We start from the raw sequence: 19,315 nt of genomic DNA on the forward strand, positions 1-19,315 counted from the left end.
ATCTTAGGACTCTTTTGTTAATAATATTGGAAATAGCAGGGCTCTTTTACTGCAGTTTTCCATGTCACAGATGTTCTTAAACAGATTACCCCCATTTCATCTTCAGGACAGCCGCGTGAACCTGTCTTGTTAGCCCCATTTTGCAGGCAAGCAGAGGGAGGTTCCGAGAGGTGGATTGATTGGCCTGAGACTCCAGGAATTAAATAGCGGACTTAGGGGCTGAACTATCTCGAGTCAATCAGATCCTCTTTTTCCACACATTTAGAGTGTTAGGAGTGCTCCTCACTTCCAAGTTTTTAATTATTAATGAATTAATGATCCTTTATTTAAGTAGCAAAACTTAATGCCCTGAACAGGTATGTTTAAGATTATAGAGACAGGGCTTCCCTGCTGGCGCAGCGGTTGAGAGTCCGCCTGCCGATGCAGGGGACGCGGGTTCGTGCCCTGGTCCGGGAAGATCCCACATGCCGCGAAGCGGCTGGGCCCGTGAGCCATGGCCGCTGAGCCTGCGCGTCCGGAGCCTGTGCTCCGCAATGGGAGAGGCCACAACAGTGAGAGGCCCGCGTACCGCAAAAAAAAAGGTTATAGAGACAGAAATCTTTGCAGAAAACAAAATAGACCTTGTAGAGTTTTGGACCTGTTATCGGTTGGATTGTGTGCCCCAGAAAGGGGCCCCAGCACCTCTGAATGGGACCTTGTTTGGAAACAGGGTCAGTGCAGATCAAGTTAAAATGAGGTCATGAGCGTGGGCCCAGCCCAATATGACTGGCGTCCTTATAAAAAGGGAAATCTGGATGTAGACAGACATACACAAGGAAGAAGGCCACGTGAATATTGGGTTTATGCTGCCACAGGCAAAGGATTTACTAGAGGAGCAGCCTGGGGCACACCCTTCCCCAGAGCCTTCAGAGCGAGAGGAAGCACGGTCCTGCGGACGCCTTGATTTTCAAGAATCAACACCTGTTGTTCTAAGCCGCCTTTGTTACAGCAGCTCTGGGAAGCGAATACAGACCCTTTCTCTTTAATTTCTGTTCTTGCTTTCTGTTATGGCTTCAATGAGGGAAGATATTATTTCCCCCTTTCTCTTTTTTTTTTTTTTTTTTGTGGTACGTGGGCCTCTCACCGTCGTGGCCTCTCCTGTCGCGGAGCACAGGCTCCGGACGCGCAGGCTCAGCGGCCACCGCTCACGGGCCCGGCCGCTCCGAGACACGTGGGATCTTCCCGGACCGGGGCACAAACTCGTGTCCCCTGCATCGGCAGGCGGACTCCCAACCACCGCGCCACCAGGGAAGCTCCACCCCCTTTCTCTTGTACTTCCTGGTTCTGGTGGCCTCCCCACCTGTGCACACCAGGTCCATCCACAGCTTGGGCCGTCATGTCAACACGGTCCCCACAGATCCAGGGAGCGTGGCCGCCACTGCTTCCACAGGCAGAGCAGGGCCCACCCTTCCCGGGAGCTTTCATGGGTTGAAGAATTGCTGGGGGCAAAGCAAAGGGAAGCCTGGCTTTCTGCAGCCCTGCTCTGGCCTCCTATTTCTCTTGGGCACAGATGAGGTGACAGTCAGAGAAAGAGGGCCTTAAGATGGACCTATGCCCAAAACACACATGCTGCTCCGGGGTCTACGTTTCCCATGCAGGAGGAGGGCGATTTCCCTCTATTCTTAGAAAAGAAAGGACTTTTCTCCTCCCGATCAGTGTCCAAGGGCTTAACTATTGGACATCCCCAGACACTTACAGGTGAGGTCCCCACTTCCGACATTCTATCAGGGCCTCTGCTTCTCCAGAAACTTCTACCATGACCTGATTGCATTAGCTTCATATGGCTCCTGTCACAAATCACCACACACTGGGTGGCTTAAGACAACATAAATTTATTTCCTCGCCCTTCTGGAGGCCTGATGTTTGCAGTCAAGACATGGGCAGGCCACGCTCCCTCTGAAGGACTTAGGAAAGAATCCTTCCTGCCTCTCCCAGCTGCTGGCGGCTCCTGGCGCTCCTTGGCTTGTGGCCTCATCTCTCCCATAGCTGCCTCTGTCATCACATGGCCGTCTCTCTGGGTCTGTGCCTCTGTGTGTCTTCTCTTCTTATACATAGACACACCAGGGGCTGGATCCAGGACCCATCCTGGTCCAGTATGACCTCATGTTTACTAATCACATCTCGGAAGACCCTATTTCCCAATAAGATCACATCCTGGTGTGACCAATTGGTAACGCTGATTACATAACACAGAGTCACAGAGTTAGCCCCAGGAAAAGGCTGCTGTGGAATTTCCAGCATAACATCCTCGAAACAGAAAGTATCAGAGAAGCTTTTATGAAATACCTTTAAAGTAATTTAATTTCAAGTGATTTAAATTTCCCGGCTATTATCTGCGTATATATCTAAATTCCTCCTGAGTCTATTTCTAATTTTAGTGGCATCGATGAAAGACAGTGAGATCCGTATAATTTCTGTACCTAGGAGAAAACTGTTCTTTGTTTTTATCTTTGCTCCCTGTGAAAGGCACTAAGATATTTCCTTAATAGATCATCCCTAGAATTTTCCTTCCTCCATCCTTCCATCCCTTTCCCTCCCCTCCCCCCTCTCCTCCCTCCCTCCCTCCCTCCCTTTAAGCTTTTCTTCTTTCTTCTTAGCTTTGTTTAAGCAACCAGGAAAAAAAACAGGTAGCTTTTTACAGCCAGATGGCCTTCCTGTCTTCACAGCCTTTTCATTCCCGTTCTATGTTCCCTTTGGGTTTTGTACAAACAAATAATTTCTTTCGAGTTGCTATTTTGCCTATTTGGAAGGAAAGCACAGAACATATTTTTCTACTTGTCAAAAGTACATTTTAAATGTCTAGGCAGCTAGAGAATAAAAATCACTTGGTATGAATAACTAATCATGTCTTAAAAGAGAACCTCATCTAACTTGCTGAATCAGTTCTGAATCCTAAACGCCGAGTGCCCTCATATATGAAAATACTTTTTTTGTTTGTTTGTAAATGTAAAGTCGCTTTTTCTTTTCCTTGGTGTCTTCTTTGACCTAATCACACAATTTGCTTAAAGGCTAGCTATGGATGGGAGCTTTTATCCAAGAACACAACTTTTTCTCCCACGCTCTATATCTAGCTAACGATGCTACTCCTTTGAGGTCTACTAAGGAGGATATTTTGATTTGCATGCTTTCGTCTAAGACCCCAGTTGTCCCTCTTCAGAGTAGATACAGATTTATTGGGTGTGTATTCTGTGCCACGTACTATAGCAGATGGAGGCTCAGAGGTGAATTGGATTCAACCAATCCTTACCCCCTGGGACTCCACATTCTGGTGGGAGCAGTAGATACACAGAGACATGCTGATAGCACGGTGTGGTGAGAACTGGGCACTATGGAAGCACCAAGGAGGGTCCACCGTCAGCCAGGTACAGGGTGGGGGTGAGTAAGCCAAGTCTCCAGACGTGGATTCGCGCAAAGGCAGTGACTGGGGCTGGGGTGGGTGGGAATTCCAGGGAGTGGGCGAGAGAGTGGGCAACAAGGAACGTTATCCTTTGCGGAGGACGCACAATTTAACGATACGAGGTCATATCCATGCCAGTTTCCAGGCTGGTAGTCCCAGAGTTATGGCAAACGAAACCACGGGGTGACATGTCACTTGTCTGTACTTCCTGTCAATCTATAATCATCTCAAAATTCAAAAATAGGAACGAAATTGGCACCTATTAGCATAATGACTGACATCTAAGACCGTGGGTGACCTTGGTGATTTGCTTATAACCAATAGTCTTAAGACCCAATTACTATTTTAGACTTCAACTCACTCTGAAACTTCTGCTCAGTGGAGTGAATTCATTTCATCATTATTTCTGAACTTGACTTTAAGAATATAGCTCTCACAGAAGAAATGAAATATTTGCCTACAAACACCCACTACGTATGCAAACAAGTAAAACATTATGCGTAGTTTCCCTTTTACGTCCACTTTTCTCTATGGAATAGCACCGTCAACTCCCCATCTTTTAAGAACTTCACATGTCAATAAACCACAATTGTTGTAATTACCATTGTTATTTTGCTGTTGTTCAAGAGTATCACCACTGTGTCAGTGGAAGCTGTGGAAATTTTTAGAAAGAACCACAAATCTTTGGACACTCATTCCTCCCATCTAGAGGCGGTGCCGACATTGAAGAATAACAAATAAAGTTTAGGACTTCCCTGGTGGCGCAGTGGTTAAGAATCCTCCTGCTAATGGAGGGGACAGGGGTTCGAGCCCTGGTCCGGGAAGATCCCACATACTGCGGAACAACTAAGCCCGTGAGCCACAACTACTGAGCCCACATACCACAACTACTGAAGCCCGTGCGCCTAGAGCCCGTGCTCCACAGCAAGAGAAGCCACCACAATGAGAAGCCCGTGCACCACAAAGAAGAGTAGCCCCCGCTCGCCACAACTAAAGAAAAGCCCGCGTGCAGCAACGAAGACCCAACGCAGCCAAAAAAAAAAAAATTTTTTTAAAGGAGGACAGTGGAGATTGTAATAAGAGCATCTCATTCCTTGGAGAGGTGGAGGTGGGTGGAAGAAGCCACAGATGCACTTGTCTTTGGTAATATCTCAGACATTTAAGGATCAAGTAAGCTAAGCATGAGAGAAGAAGCGAATCCAAGTGGAGGTCGTCCCAGTATCTGAAGGCATGTTGGCCCTGTCAGGCAGGAGGAACACGGCAAGAATTCAGAACAGGTAGAGTAGTCCATAGATCAATTGAATCCAATCGGGGTGAAGCAACCTGGAAGATAAGGTTCAGACTCCAGTTGGAATTAGCTAATAGATGGGTTGCGGAAGACCTCCACTTGGAAAGTGTGGAATATTCTAGAAAAATCCTGAACAAGGTTGTCTGAGTGGTAAGATCCATCACCTGGGTGTTTGAAGGCTCCAGATCACTTGTTCTAGTCAAAAAAAAAAAAAAAAAAAAATGTTGTGAACAAGCCATCTCAGCCCACTGAGAAGAAAATCCTAATTACTATGAGATGATGAAGCCGTTTACTTGAGTCTGTGACCTCAATTTGCTGGAAAGGGTAGAATTATTTCCTTAGTGAGTCTCAAGTCCAGAAAGGGTAATAATTAAAAATAGTGCTGATAAAGTAAATCAAACCTGTTTACTAATATTTTTGTGTTACGCTTAAGTATTGTTGCGAAATATTTTGTATGCAGCCCGCTTATAATATTTAAGGTAATCTGTCACATTAGGAAGAGATTAGATTTGTGATTCCAGCTGAAACAGAGAAGTTCGCAATTAATTTTAGTTTGCAATTTTAAGTTGGAAAGTATATGATAATTTCCCTAAGTTTAAACAAGACTGGGATGTTTACAAGAACTTGAGAGTCCTCTATAAGTTTATTTATGAGAGTTACAGGGCTGTTTAAGTATATGAGAGCTTTCCACGTTAATGAGGCATATACGTTGCTTAAAAAGAAGACAGATACGTGAAATTTATGAATGTGTTTTGAAGTATTTAAAGGAACTTAATTTACTAACTTATTAAAACTGCCTTTTAATTTATTTCTTTTTAAATTCTTGGCTGCATCCCACAGCACGTGGGATCAGGATTCCCCCACCAGGGATCGAACCCGCGCCCCCTACCAGTCAGAATCTTAACCACTGGATCGCTGGGGAAGTCCCCAAATTGCCTTTTAAAATGTTATAAAATAGTAGATTTATACATAGAATATTAAAAGTATTCAGGTGAACTTCAAAGCTTCTGTAAAATCATTTTTGCCATGTTTAATAAGTAGAATACTGAAAAGAACAAAAACAAAACAAGTAGCTGTGAATAGTCTTTGCTTGGATGACACCTTTTTAAAAAATATTTTTATTTTTATTTATGTATTTATTTATTTTGGCTGCACCGGGTCTTAGTTGCGGCATGCGGGATCTAGTTCCCCGACCAGGGATGGAACCCAGCTTCCCTGCACTGGGAGCGTGGAGTCTTAGCCACTGGACCACCAGGGAAGTCCTGGATGACACCTTTATGGCATCAAAAATTCAGAGAACTGAGCAGTCACCAGGAGGCAGGATTGTCTAGATGGGGGCAGGATTGGTGAGCCAACTCCGTCAGCTGCAACTGGCAGAAGTCAACTAGAGGAGCTGACAGCAGCCTGGGAGCTTTTCAGAACACAGTTCTGAGTGTAAAGACTGTAAAACACAGCACGACCTTGAATGAATAATGTTTGTTTAACTTTAAAACGCACATATCCACACATCATCACTGTGCTCTTTCAAAGTTAAGAGTGGAGGGCATATCTGAAATGCATCAGAAAGGGAGCTCTGGAAAAAAAAAAAAAAGAAAGGGGGCTCTGGTGGGCCAAGAGTCATAATGACGGGGATGATGATAAGGGATTATGGGAAAGCATCGCGAGACAGGGGCCTTGGGGGGGTCCTATAATGATGATGTGAAGTGAGGTGTGTGCCCACCTAAACACCTTCTGACCTGATGATAAACGAAAACAAAACAGGCTCAACAAATGAACAAGCACTTGCCAGGTGTGTGATTCTAATCTGAGTCTTCTCAGCCAGGGCCCTCCGTGCAGGTCTCCTGTTTGCAAATGGCAAACCAGTTGGTGGGAAGACCCTCAGGATCATCTAGTTCAAAGGGAGGTGGGTTAAGTTTCTGGGTGGCTGTGATTCTAAAGGTAACTACTTTTTCACGCTGGTCCTATGTTTACCTATCTGGTAAACACGGAGCCATAGTGATAATTACGAAAACAGTAGGGTTTTTATGTTGAGATCTACAAGTATAGATTAGACTCCATTTTCTATTTAAAAAGTCTTGTTGCTTCTTCCTGAATAGAGGTCGAATTACATTTCCCAGTCTTCCTTGGGGTTAGACCACATTTCCCAGTCTCCCTTGGGATTAGACTACATTTCCCAGCTTCCCCTGCGGTCAGACCATATTTCAGTGTTGCAGGAGCTCTCCATGTTGTTCAGTAAATCGTACAAATCCCCAAGCGCAGTCCCTCGGGGTGCCTCCCCCATCTGTGGACGCCAGAGTCACAGGGCTATAAATTGCTCCTGGAGCCACTTTCCATGATTCCTGACACAAATCAAGACCTGAGTCATCAAATAGTGACAGCTGTTTGACACTGAGCCGTTGTGGGACAGGGATTTGCTGTTTCTTTTCTTATTGCTATGAAATCCGTCCTCCTGATAGGAAGCACTGGGGAGGGAATTGCTTATTCAGGGCATGAGAGACCCGAATCTCACCATAGAGGCTGCCGCTTACTTCTTACACCTCTGCTGGAAACAGAATTCCACAAGGACCAGCGGCCCTCAGCAGGACAGTGGGTTTCCGAAGCCGTCTGTCCTCCCTGGGTCCGTCATGCCCCATCCCTCACTGCTCCACGATCATTTAGAGGATAAACCTACAGACAGTAACGGCCTGGGAAAGTGTGGGAGGGACCCATCTGTCCCGGAGAACTTGAACTGTGCCCAAGTTAATTGGCTAGAAATAATGCCCTCAACTGGGAAAATTCACAGTCTTTAGAACTCTCTTTCCCAGGGAGCAAAACATTTCCGATTAAAATATTTCAACCTCAACTGCTGTAATTCAGACTCCTGAATCGGTCCTTCATAAAAAGAGTGACTTCTTCATGAAACGAATCAATTTCGAGCAGATTTTTCATTATGTGTTATGTGCGCCTGTGCATACATGTGTTTGCTTTTTTTAAAAAAAAAATGTATTGGAAGAGTCACTTTCACTGGGATACAATTTTAGAACAAAACCCCCAATTCTTTCACTGCTTTGGTTCCTGTGATTTTTTGCAGTAAAGTGTCCAGAATGAGGGTGGTCCCCTAACCTCCAAACAGATCAATGATCCTCTGCATCTGCATCTTCAGTGGAACACGTTAGGTGGAGAAACGATAGTTCCCGTCCTGTTACAGCCTTCACGCTGGGAGACAATACCCTTTTGATACCAGTGGCTGTTAGAGGGGCTCTTCGTGAGAAAGGATCCCCCACTGTCCCCTTCACAAGCATCCCCTCTGCCCTTCATGGGACTTGGAACCAGCACAGATCCTGTCCGAGATGGAGCGCTAGACTGTCCCATGCCTGATGGGCAGGCTCGGCACCTGCAGGAGGCTGGCTGCTGCTGGCCAAACCTGGCTGTCCGTGTCTCCTCCAGGCTGCCCAGCCATTCACCTGCCTCTGGATCTAGCCTGGAACACTCTCGCCAGCAGGGGGTGAGTGTACGTGGTGAAGTTGAGTTTCTCCTGTTTTTTTAAAAAAACATTTATTTATTTGGCTGCACTGGGTGCTAGATACGGCTTGAAGGCTCCTTAGTTGCAGCACGTGGGCTCCTTAGTTGCAGCGTGTAAACTCTTAGTTGTAGCACGCGTGTGGGATCTAGTTCCCTGACCCGGGATCGAATCCTGGCCCCCTGCAGTGGGAGCGCAGAGTCTTCTCTGCTGCACCACCAGGGAAGTCCCAAGTTGAGTATCTTCAGCTGAAGCAAGGTGATGCCTTGGCAGGTTCTCTCTCCACTTGTACCTGGGGTAGATGGGAATCATTTCTAACGTGGAGATTCAGTGCTACGTCTGTACCTGGTGTGAAGTGCTTGCTATATATGTGTGTATAAATATAATTACGTGTGTGTGTGTGTATACATATATATATAGTCACTATATTATATATTATATTAAATGTATTATATATTGTTATATAATATATATTGCTACTTATAGATATATAATATGTATGTATATATATATATATAGAGAGAGAGAGAGAGTGCAATTATTATCATTCTTATGTTTCTGCTTCATTGCTTCATTTGGTGGATAAAATAACTCTTATGAGGTAAATGGAATACAATTCTTTAATAACATAGAATAAGTTGTGAGCAGTTCTATGATTAAGTTTTCAGAGCAAAAGTTACTGCAGTACTTTCAAATATTTCAAACTATTTCATTTTGAAATAAAAGTTTTCTCCAAGAAAATGTGGGAACCAATAACATGTGTTAACAGTCTAACCAATTCAGTAACCTTGGCAACCAACAACAAGGCTAGTTTTTATTCAACTTACTGAAGACCTGTGAAATTAAGTGGGTCTTACTGAACGCATCTTGGAATTAGCAGCTAAGCCTGCCTTTTAGTCCTACCTGATTTCATGACATTCAGGCACCACTGGATTGTTATATAGATTAGTGTACATTTTCGGTTTGGCTGAAAATACAAGGTGACAGCAAATGGATTTATTTGACAGAGGAACAGGGAAACGATAGGGAAATCGTATTAGCCTAACCTATGTGGAACAGAAGAAGGCAGTTATTAAAGAAACGGGTGCAATTCTGGGCAGAAGGGATTCAAAAGAAGTGTTGATTTGGGGAAATGTTGCTAATGAGGAAGTGTACGGAAGACAGTCATGGAGTCACACATTTCACTGCTGCCACCCACCAGAATCTGAGTCTGATGATTCAGCCGATCATTAGCCAGGAATGAGGGTGACAACAACTCCAGGTGCCCAAGGGAGCAGAGGGCCAGCAACGGCTTCCTTCCCACCTTGCCCTTCCTCTGGGTCTCAAAGTCAACGTCAGTCCGGGGACCTAGTGGAGAACGGCCGAGCTGGAGAGCATGCGTACCTCCCCAAGTGGGGAGAGGGGTCCTGCTCAGTCCCAGGCGGGTCACGTGGCCCCAGTGGGGTCAGTTCTTCCAATTTCAAGAGGATGCAGAAATTTGGATCTTTATATGAAAATTTCCAATGTTTAGATTTTGGCAGCCAATCTAAAACATTAAAAAAAAAAAAAAATGGGGCTTCCCTGGTGGCGCAGTGGTTGAGAGTCTGCCTGCCGATGCAGGGGACGCGGGTTCGTGCCCCGGTCTGGGAAGATCCCACATGCCGCGGAGCGGCTGGGCCCGTGAGCCATGGCCGCTGAGCCTGCGCGTCCGGAGCCGGCGCTCCGCAACGGGAGAGGCCACAACAGTGAGAGGCCCGCGTACCACAAAAAAACCCACAAACCAAAAACCAATGCAGGACTTCCCCGGTTGTCCAGTGGATAAGACTCTGCGCTTCCACTGCAGGGGTTGTGGATTCGGTCCCTGGTCGGATATCTAAGATCCCACGTGCCCCTCGGCTAAAAAAAAAAAAAAAAAAAAAGCAGTGAGCCAAGAAAACAAGGCTGCAGGTTGCATCCAGCCTTGAACCATCAATTTGTCCACTCTTCCATCTCATGGCAGAAGGCTTTGTGTTTTCCTTAAGATTTGAGGCTGTACATGCAGCTGTTGAAGACGTTGGGGAACTGGAGTTTCTCTGTTTGCCTCACATGAACCGTGCGTCCTTTTTTACGGGCAGACTAAGATTCTTGGGCCCGATCTTGACCTTGAGGCTGCCTTTTCCTCTGTGTCAGTAAAGTAAGTGGATATCAAACATCAGTGACGTCAGTAGTAGGCGTGTCCGCCAGGGTCTCCACCAGAACACGCAAATGAGGATGAATTGAGGGAAGCATATTCCCAAAGGGACTAATGACAACCTTCTGGGCAAAGGGAGTTGCTTGGGACAATGAGGGAATTTGGAGCTAATATTAGCATCCCTGAGATCCCCTCTGGGCCCAGAGGGTCAAGGGCAGTAGAGTCGCCATAACTTGGAAGAAAGGAATGATGGAAGGCAGCCGTCTTTAGAGAAGCGGCCGACTTTGACAAGACAGAGCCAGCCTGGGGTGATGAACTCACCGGTCATGCTCCACTCTCGCAGGGGCTCACGACCAAACCCAGCAGGCAACCAGGGACCACGGAGCCCACTGGTGGTGTCCACACAGGTCAGACCTCTGTGAGCAGAGGGAGAAAGATGGAGGCTGGATCCGGGGGAGGACCAACAGCTCAGAGGATAACCCTGAAAATCAAGGTTATAGAAACAAACTGTTGCTCACCTCTACCTAGAGACTCCTACCTGGTGAAGGGTCACAGCTGGAAGCTGCTGTCTTTGTGTGTAAAGGGAGATTCACAAGGGTTAAGGTGGTTCAAGACGCGTGAATCCCCATGGGGACTCTCAGTATAATCCGAAAGACCCAAAAGAATTGAAATGGCAACAGCATCCTCACCACGTGAGGCAACTCATATCCGAGCATCACCCACGTCTTCCCGCCATCCCTTGGGTTGGGGAATGGCTGGACTCAGGGATCCCAAGTCCCTGTTAGGAGTCTGGGATGCCCGCACTGCCCTGGGCATCGACTGACCCCAGCTCTGCATGGATGAAGTAATAACTCTAGGCTACACCTCTTCTTACGTCACAAATTGTTGTGTTTCATTTCAGAAGAATGAGATGTTTTACGTAAAAGCCATTCTGCGCTCAAGTCACAGAAGAACCAAATATGTCTGATGCTTCTCGGAGAATTCTATTTCAGAAAAATATGCTTTATTCCACAAATGCTTATGGATCTTTTTGTCTGCATAGCTCTTCAGGTTAAAACAATTCTAACCGATAACTAGTCTTACACATTTTGCATTGCCCTGTAGCAAGTATGAGTACATCGTAACTGCATAGAAGGAATGGCTAAGTGTATTACGGTTGATCAAATGTGTGATGAATGGCTTTTACGTGTAAATTCATTCTACAAATATTTATTGCATACATATATGTGTTTAATATATGCTATTGCTCTACCAAGATTTTTTTTAAGGAAACCATGCATGCATGTATTAGGATTAATTAGATATACAAAAGAATACCTTTGCCAGTGGTGTATTGATGTTTAACAACAGGCACTCTGAAGTTTATTCTACATGATACAGATAAGGGCCGTGTAGCCCATAATTTACAAATAACAAAATGTATAATATCCTTTATTAAAATCCTATACAGCCAATTGATTTTTTTATTAAAACTTTATTTTTTAGAGCAGTTTTAGATTCACTGAAAAATTGAGGGGAAGGTACAGAGATGTCCATGAGCCCCCTGCCCCCACCCATGCACGGCCTCCCCGGTTATCAGCATCCCCACCAGGTGGTACATTTGTTACAACTGATGCGCCTACACGGATACATCATCGTCACCCAAAGGCCATAGTTTCCATGAGGGCTCTCTCTGGCTGTTGTACATTCTATGTGTCTGGACAAATGTATAAGGACACGTATCCACCACGACGGTCTCATAGAGAGTATTTTCACTGCCTTAAAAATTCTCTGTGCTCCACCTAGGCATCCCTCACCTCTCCTACCCCGGGACCACTCATCTTTCTCTGTCTGCATAGCTGCGCCTTTGCCAGAATGTCACGTGGCTGGCATCAAACAGCGTGTAGCCTTTCCAGACTGGCTTCTTCCATTTCGTACTATGTATTTCAGTGTAAGGTAGCTTAAACGTAGTTAAGGTGGCTATAAAACATCTAAGAATCCCTAATTGCCTTCCCAACCACCTTTGGGAGAGCACAAATTCTAATTTTCTAAACTGACACACAGCCATTCCCAGGAGAACATCGCATCCTGCACGTCAGGAAACAGAAGGGCGTATTGTTTAAAGAGTGGGGATGCGGTACTATGAGAGCTGGCTTCAAAGTCCCAGATCCACCACTTACAAGGTAGTCACTTAGAGGCCTTGAGCCTCAATGCTCTCATCTGTCCCATGCACTTAGGAGCACACACCGCATGGATTTTTTGTGAGTGAAATGCGATAATGCTTGTCTTACACTTAGCACCGTGTCTGGCCATGGTCAAAGCTTAATGTTTGAAAAATGTCAGCAGCGATATTGTTGCAGCTTGGCTGCCTGGGAAGTCTCTCAGATGCCATTTAGCACGGAGGATGTTTATTAAATGATGCCCCTGGGGGGTTCCCTGGTGGCGCAGTGGTTGAGAGTCCGCCTGCCGATGCAGGGGACGCCGGTTCGTACCCCGGTCCGGGAAGATCCCACATGCCACGGAACGGCTGGGCCCGTGAGCCATGGCCGCTGAGCCTGTGCGTCCGGAGCCTGTGCTCCACAACAGGAGAAGCCACAGCAGTGAGAGGCCCGCGTACCGCAAAAAAAAAAAAATAAAATAAATAATGCCCCTGGGACCATCTCCTGTGGAAGGGTGAAGGAAGCAGAATGGGGCAGGGGGAGATGCTGATCCCTGGGCAGGTCCAGAGACAGCCTTGCCTGACACCCCTGCCCCTCAACCCGCCTCCAGCAGGCTCCGGAATAGAATGGTCCGGCAGAAGTGTCTCCATTGAGACTGAGACGGCCAGGCGTTGGTAGCCCTGCGTGGATCCATCGCTGGGTGCGGGGAAGGGCGCGCCCTTAGGAGAGGCAGCTCTGCAGGTCATTCTTGAAGGGGGCTGGCGGCTGAAGACTTTTAGCTCACAGCACTCCCAGCAGCTGGGACAAAAGCACTTCCTTGAGAGGGGACCAAGGTGATACTTGGCAGTTCCAAGCACAGCAAGGGTAATGATGGTGAGGACAATGATAAAGGGGCTGAGGAAGAAGCAAAGCTGCCCCTTTATGAGTGAGGATGACGGGTCAGAAGGAATCCACTTTCCTCCCGGCTCAGAAGCTGCTCTGCCTGTCACTTTCATGTTCCGTACACCCGCCCTCACCTGCTTGCTGCAGATGTAGCGCTCATCTATTTTAAGATGTGTTTTCAACCGTGCTCTGATGGGGGCTATGTGGAGGGCTCTCGGAGACCAGTTTCAGCATCTGTACAATTTCTTTAAGTGCCACCTGCCTCCGGCCGTGTAATGGGCTTGGGTAATTACAGCTGACACTGCAATCAGCTTTCAGCTTGAAACATGCGGGGCGGGGGGGGGGGGGAAGCTTCCGAAGCGCCTCGCTGAAGTTTATCTTCGAGTTCATCTTGTCTGTGGGTTTTTACCCTTCACCACCATCGCTCGCAAGTGAGCCCAGCTTGTTAATTAAGAGGAAAACCGGTCGGGCAGGGATAGAAATGTTGCTTCCTGTCTCCAGAAAGAGACCTATTAAAACTTCAAGCCTGGGTTGTAACATGGCCAGATCAAGACCCTGCTGCCTGTACTGGGTTAAATGGTGTCCCTCCTCCCCACAAACTCATGTCGACCTGGCACCTTAGAACGCGACCTCGTTTGGAAATAGGATCTTTGTGGATGTACGAAATCAACATGAGGTCTTACTGGATTGGGTGGGCTCTACCTCCAGTGGCTGGTGTCCTTATAAGATGAGAGGACACACAGGGAGAAGATGTCCAGGTGAGCACAGAAGTAGAACTTGAAGTGATGTAGTTACAAGCTAGAAGACAGGCATGGGACATAGCCTCCTTCAGAAGGAGCCTGGGGCTTCTGGCCTCCAGAACTGATGAGAGAATAAATGTCTGTCTTTTAAGCCCCTCAGTTTGTGGTATTTTGTTACAGCAGCCCTAGGTAATGAATACAGCGCCCAAAGAAAACCAAGCTATCAACCATTAAATGAATAGCCAACTGAGGTCGACAGGCTACACACAGCTTTTGAAACGTACCGTCACAGAAGGCTGTCAAGTGTTGGGAAATGGTGTTGCCGATGTCAAGGGTCTGCTAGAGGTTAGATGAGAAATGGATCAGTTCATGCTAGAACATCATTACTTGATGCCAGATTGACTCTCTGATGGTATTTTATAGAATTGCTTCTGTTTTATTTTTATTTATTTTTTCCTGTCTCCTCATGAGACTGGAAGCTCCCTGAAAGCAATGGAGCCTGTCTGCACTGATCATCGTATAATTCCTAGTGCCTGGACCAGGGCCAGGGACATAGTCGGTGCTGAGTCATCCCTTTATTCATGCAGGGGTCGACTGAAACAAAACGCGCAGCCTGAAAGTTGAGCATTATGTTTTATTCAGCAGACTTACTGAGGCAAGCCCAGGAGTCAGCCTCTCAGATGGCTCTGAGGGGACCGCTCCAAAGAGGTAAGCGCGGGGGGTGCCAGGATATATAGGAGTTTTTGCTGGAAAAAAAACAAAACTAAAAAAAGCAGGTAGTTGAACATCAAAAGATTACTGCTAATTAAAGAAAAACCAGGCATCTCAAGTTAACGAATTTAGCACTTTTCCAGGTATGGGAAGATGCAAGAGACTGGGCTCATTGAAATCATTCCTTTGGTATGAACCTTAAATATCGAGGGCCAGTATCCTGTTTTCTCCATCCTGAATCCCCTTGTGGGCAAGTCAGCTACAGTGGCTGATTGCTTTACTAGCCAAGCCGCAACATCCTTTGTGTACTGAAATGGCAGGCGACATTCCTTGTCCACACAGGCAACACCCAGTTTTTGAGGTCCTGCCACAAGACAGGCAGGGAGGTGGGTAATGGTGTGTGTCTACGTGCAGATCAAGCCCGGTGCCTGCTTCCAGCTCGGAGACTAGAGTAACTTTCAATCTGTGACGTCCAGGACATTTCAACAAATTGTAATGAACAGAATAGAGTAGAATAGAATAGAAACTATCAGCGTGTATTGTATAGTGTATGTTGTAATGTTAGATTTTTTTAAATGTTTATGTTTATGTATATGCATTTCTCCCCATCGGTCTTAGGCAAAATGGGTTAATTGGGTTAGCAGGACAGGACAGGCAGTAAACAAATCATTGGATGAATGGCTGTGGAATGTCCCTGCTAACCACGGTAAACGCACCTCCAGGCGAGAAATTTCAGGATGCCTTCGGGTTTCATCTTCTCATTGCTTTCCTTCAATTATAAAACCTGTGGTTCATAGGCTTTTTTCTCCAGATTCCTTTGCTGACTGTTACGTCGATACGGCTTCTTGTGTTTACAGGAGACAATAAACAGAAGGGGAAAATGGGCGGCGCTCTTCCACCAAGGCGGTGAGGACGGGCGGGGAGATGGGGGTAGGGCACTCCACAGCTGCCCCGTGGCAGGGTTCTCTCCTGGCATCACTTTTAATCCTCAGAAGTAAAGCACAGCAGGAACTGAGGGGGATCCCTACCCAGCTGCCTGGGCTGAATCAGGACCTTTTTGACACCCAGGCTCTTGAAATCCCTGTGAGCATTGGAATAGGTACCCGAGCCTGCCCACGCCCACCCCCGCCCCCGCCCAGAACACAGATCTCTCAGTGATGTGGAGACGATGCGTCAGATTTGTGGGTGCTCTTTCTTTCAAAGGAGCACTTCTTGTGTGTCGGCGGATGCTGGGTCCTGCTGGTAAGAAAAGGCTTTAAATCTAAAAATAAATCACGTTAACAGTGTTTGAAATACACCGTCGGGACATTCACCGGTGATTTTAGTTTTACACAGACATTTGCTTTTTGAAAAAGGCAAAAGCTAAAGCCTTTGGCAAAACACTCCCTGTTTCAGGTGTTTCATTTGTCTGAGACTCTGTTCCTCAAGCTGGATTCGTTTGGGTCCAGCCATCCAGTTCTGCCCTGGGCAGGTCACAACTGTTCTATCATTTGATATAGTTCATTTAAACCGAGGTGCCTTCTTTACGGAACTATTTACTCCTGGTTTGTCCTAAGTCAAAATATCCATGGAATGATGCTTCTCCCCTAACATTCAATTAGAATAAAGCCAACTATTAACATAAAAACAAAGCTTGAAAGCAAACATAGCAAGATAGGAACAGAAACTTGGTGTTGCATACATGGGTGTTCATTCTACAATTATTTCAACTCTTCCTTTTTTTTTTAACGTTCACAATAAAATGATGGAAAACAAAGCGCAAGTGCTTCTCCGTGTTCCCTAATCATCTCCCGCACTCTGCGTGGTGTTCGTGATACATTTTGTTCATTACTCTTCAGCCTGCATACTTGTCTGTCGTACTTGAGTACTGTCGGTTTTTTTATTCACTTAACACGTTCTTTAAGTGAAGGCACCTTTTAAATTTGAATACATGTTCTGGGTCTGTATTTCCAGGTCCCTCTGGCCTCAGGATTCCCATCTTTCTGGTGCAAATAAGATGACTACCTGGGCTCCATCTCAGGAAGGAGGTGGGCAACCCTGCAGAAATAAGGGCTGAAGTAGGGAAGCCATTCCCAGCCTGGGTTCTGAGAGTGGACAGACTCGGGTGGTTACAGCTTCACTCTCTGAGGTCCGTTCCAGCTCGTTTCCCAGGGCAGCAGAGATCCCCTCGCATATTTACCTCTGACATAGCCTTTGAAGATGGGTTCCTCCGCATGTGCACCGGCAGCATTATGCACGCTGCCCTGAGAGCAGAGGTCCCCTGGGACTGTGATGACGTTTTGGGGCATCAGTGCAGAGGTGCCCAAGCTGTGGAGCTGTTTCCTTATTAACACAGAAATAGGATGAGAAGTATCCTAGTTCTGCCATCCTAGCTTTATCCCTCTTCCTGCCTCCTATATTGCATCCTTTGGTCATTTCACTCAAAGTCACTTTCTTTTCTGGGACCCCCTAGAGACGGTTGATTGGGCCAAACCCTTTACAATCCTAGAAACCTCTCTATCCAGGCAGATGGGATACGGGCGCACGGATAGAAAAATAAAACCAGATTCCGCTGGGCATCACGAGAGCAAATTCTGGTTTTCCTCTCTTCTCTGCTGCCTCCTAGTGGTGAGAGCTTGTGTGGTCTCCCATCCTCCCTGTGTCTCAGTTTCCTCCTCTGTAAAACGGGGATGATAATGATCACAGCCACCCGCAAGGAAAAGGAGACAATTGATTGTGTAAATATTGGTAAAGTGCTTAGAATAGTCCCTGGTGCAAGGGTGCAAACAAGTGTTAGTTACTATTGTTATTATCCAACTGCCAATACGTTACCATTTCCTGACAAATATGTTACAAGTTGTAAGCAAGGTAAGAGGAGAGAAAGAATCCATTCCCATCATCGGCCCTGGTGTCCCGTCCACGCATTGTTTATTTCTCATATTTCACGCACAGCATCCTGCAAAGAGGGCACTGCCATCCTCATATTTCACATGATAAATATTGAGTTTTAATGCAGCTAAGCTGCTTCTAAAGACACATTTTAGGTGGGAGGCACAACCAGATGCGCCCACAGGGGCACCTTGTTCTGAAGCCTGCACTCTTCTTATCTTAGCGATTTGGACACTCATTTCATTAAAGTTGCACCTTATCTTTTCACCAAACAGAGCTGTAATAAATACAAGTTTGTCTCAAGAACTGCAAAAATTGGGGACACAGGTTCATTGCCTGGTCCGGGAAGAACCCACATGCCACGGAGCAACTAAGCCCGTGCGCCACAGCTACCGAGCCTGCGTTCTAGAGCCCGCGAGCCACAACTACTGAGCCCGAGCGCCACAACTACTGAAGCCTGCGTGCCTAGAGCCCATGCTCTGCAATAAGAGAAGCCACCGCAATAAGAAGCCTGCGCACCGCAATGAAGAGTAGCCCCGCTCGCCGCAACTAGAGAAAGCCTGCGTGCAGCAACGAAGACCCAACGCAGCCAAAAATAAATAAATAAATGTTAAAAAAAGAACCGCAAAAATCGCCTCTCAGTACCAAACATCTGACTTTTCTTTATTTTGCAAAATCTAAATGTTCATTTCCCTGTAAATGTGACGCGATTTACAGATAAGTACTTCTGAGCCTTTCGAATGTTGGTGACTCTGAATTGTTCTACTGGAGGTTGAAAACTGTAATGAAAAAGCACTGCATTTTGCGTCTCAAATTCTGATGAAAAATACTCACCGGCAAGGACTAGAACAATTTTCCTTTATGTTATACAGGTCAAGGTAAACTATTACGACCTCTGGCTCATAATGGAGTCACTGACCATCAGTTAGCCTCTTCAGATCACTCTTCTGTTTAATGTATATTTAAAAATCTGCACCTTAAACTGGAAGTTTCTGAAAGGACTCTGTTAGGTACTTGAGGAAATAAAAGATTTACCTGCAATTATACTCCAATAAAGATGTAAAAAATGAAATTATACTCCAATAAAGATGTAAAAAATGAAAAAAAAAAGAACTGCAAATTTCTCCAAATAAATAAAAAAAATAAAAAATATAAAAAAAATTTACTGGTAAAATATTAAGGTATGCATCATTTTCAAGACCACGTGCTTCTTAACTTTGTTTCCCATCAATAATTTTTATAAGGAAAATGATGCATCTATGGGGAAAGGTTTGCACAACCTTCTTTCAAAATGAAGATGCCCTGATAAACCAGGGGCAGCTCTATAATAAAATGCGAAGGAAGGGGTGTAGCTGAGGGCTGGGCTGGTACCAGGGATACAGGAAGACATTTTCAGTCAGGTTGACCTAGTGACATGCCCTGCTGTCTTTTCTTTTTTTAAATAAATAAATTTATTTATTTATTTATAGCTGTGTTGGGTCTTTGATGTGGTGCGTGGGCTTCTCATTGCGGTGGCTTCTTTTGCTGCGGAGCAGGGGCTCTAGGCACATGGGTTTCAGTAGTTGTGGCACAAGGGCTCAGTAGTTGTGGACTTTAGAGCACAG

The sequence above is a fragment of the Grampus griseus genome (genome assembly GCF_964374135.1).
Source record: "Grampus griseus genome assembly, chromosome: 12".
Taxonomy (NCBI): Eukaryota; Metazoa; Chordata; class Mammalia; order Artiodactyla; family Delphinidae; genus Grampus; species Grampus griseus.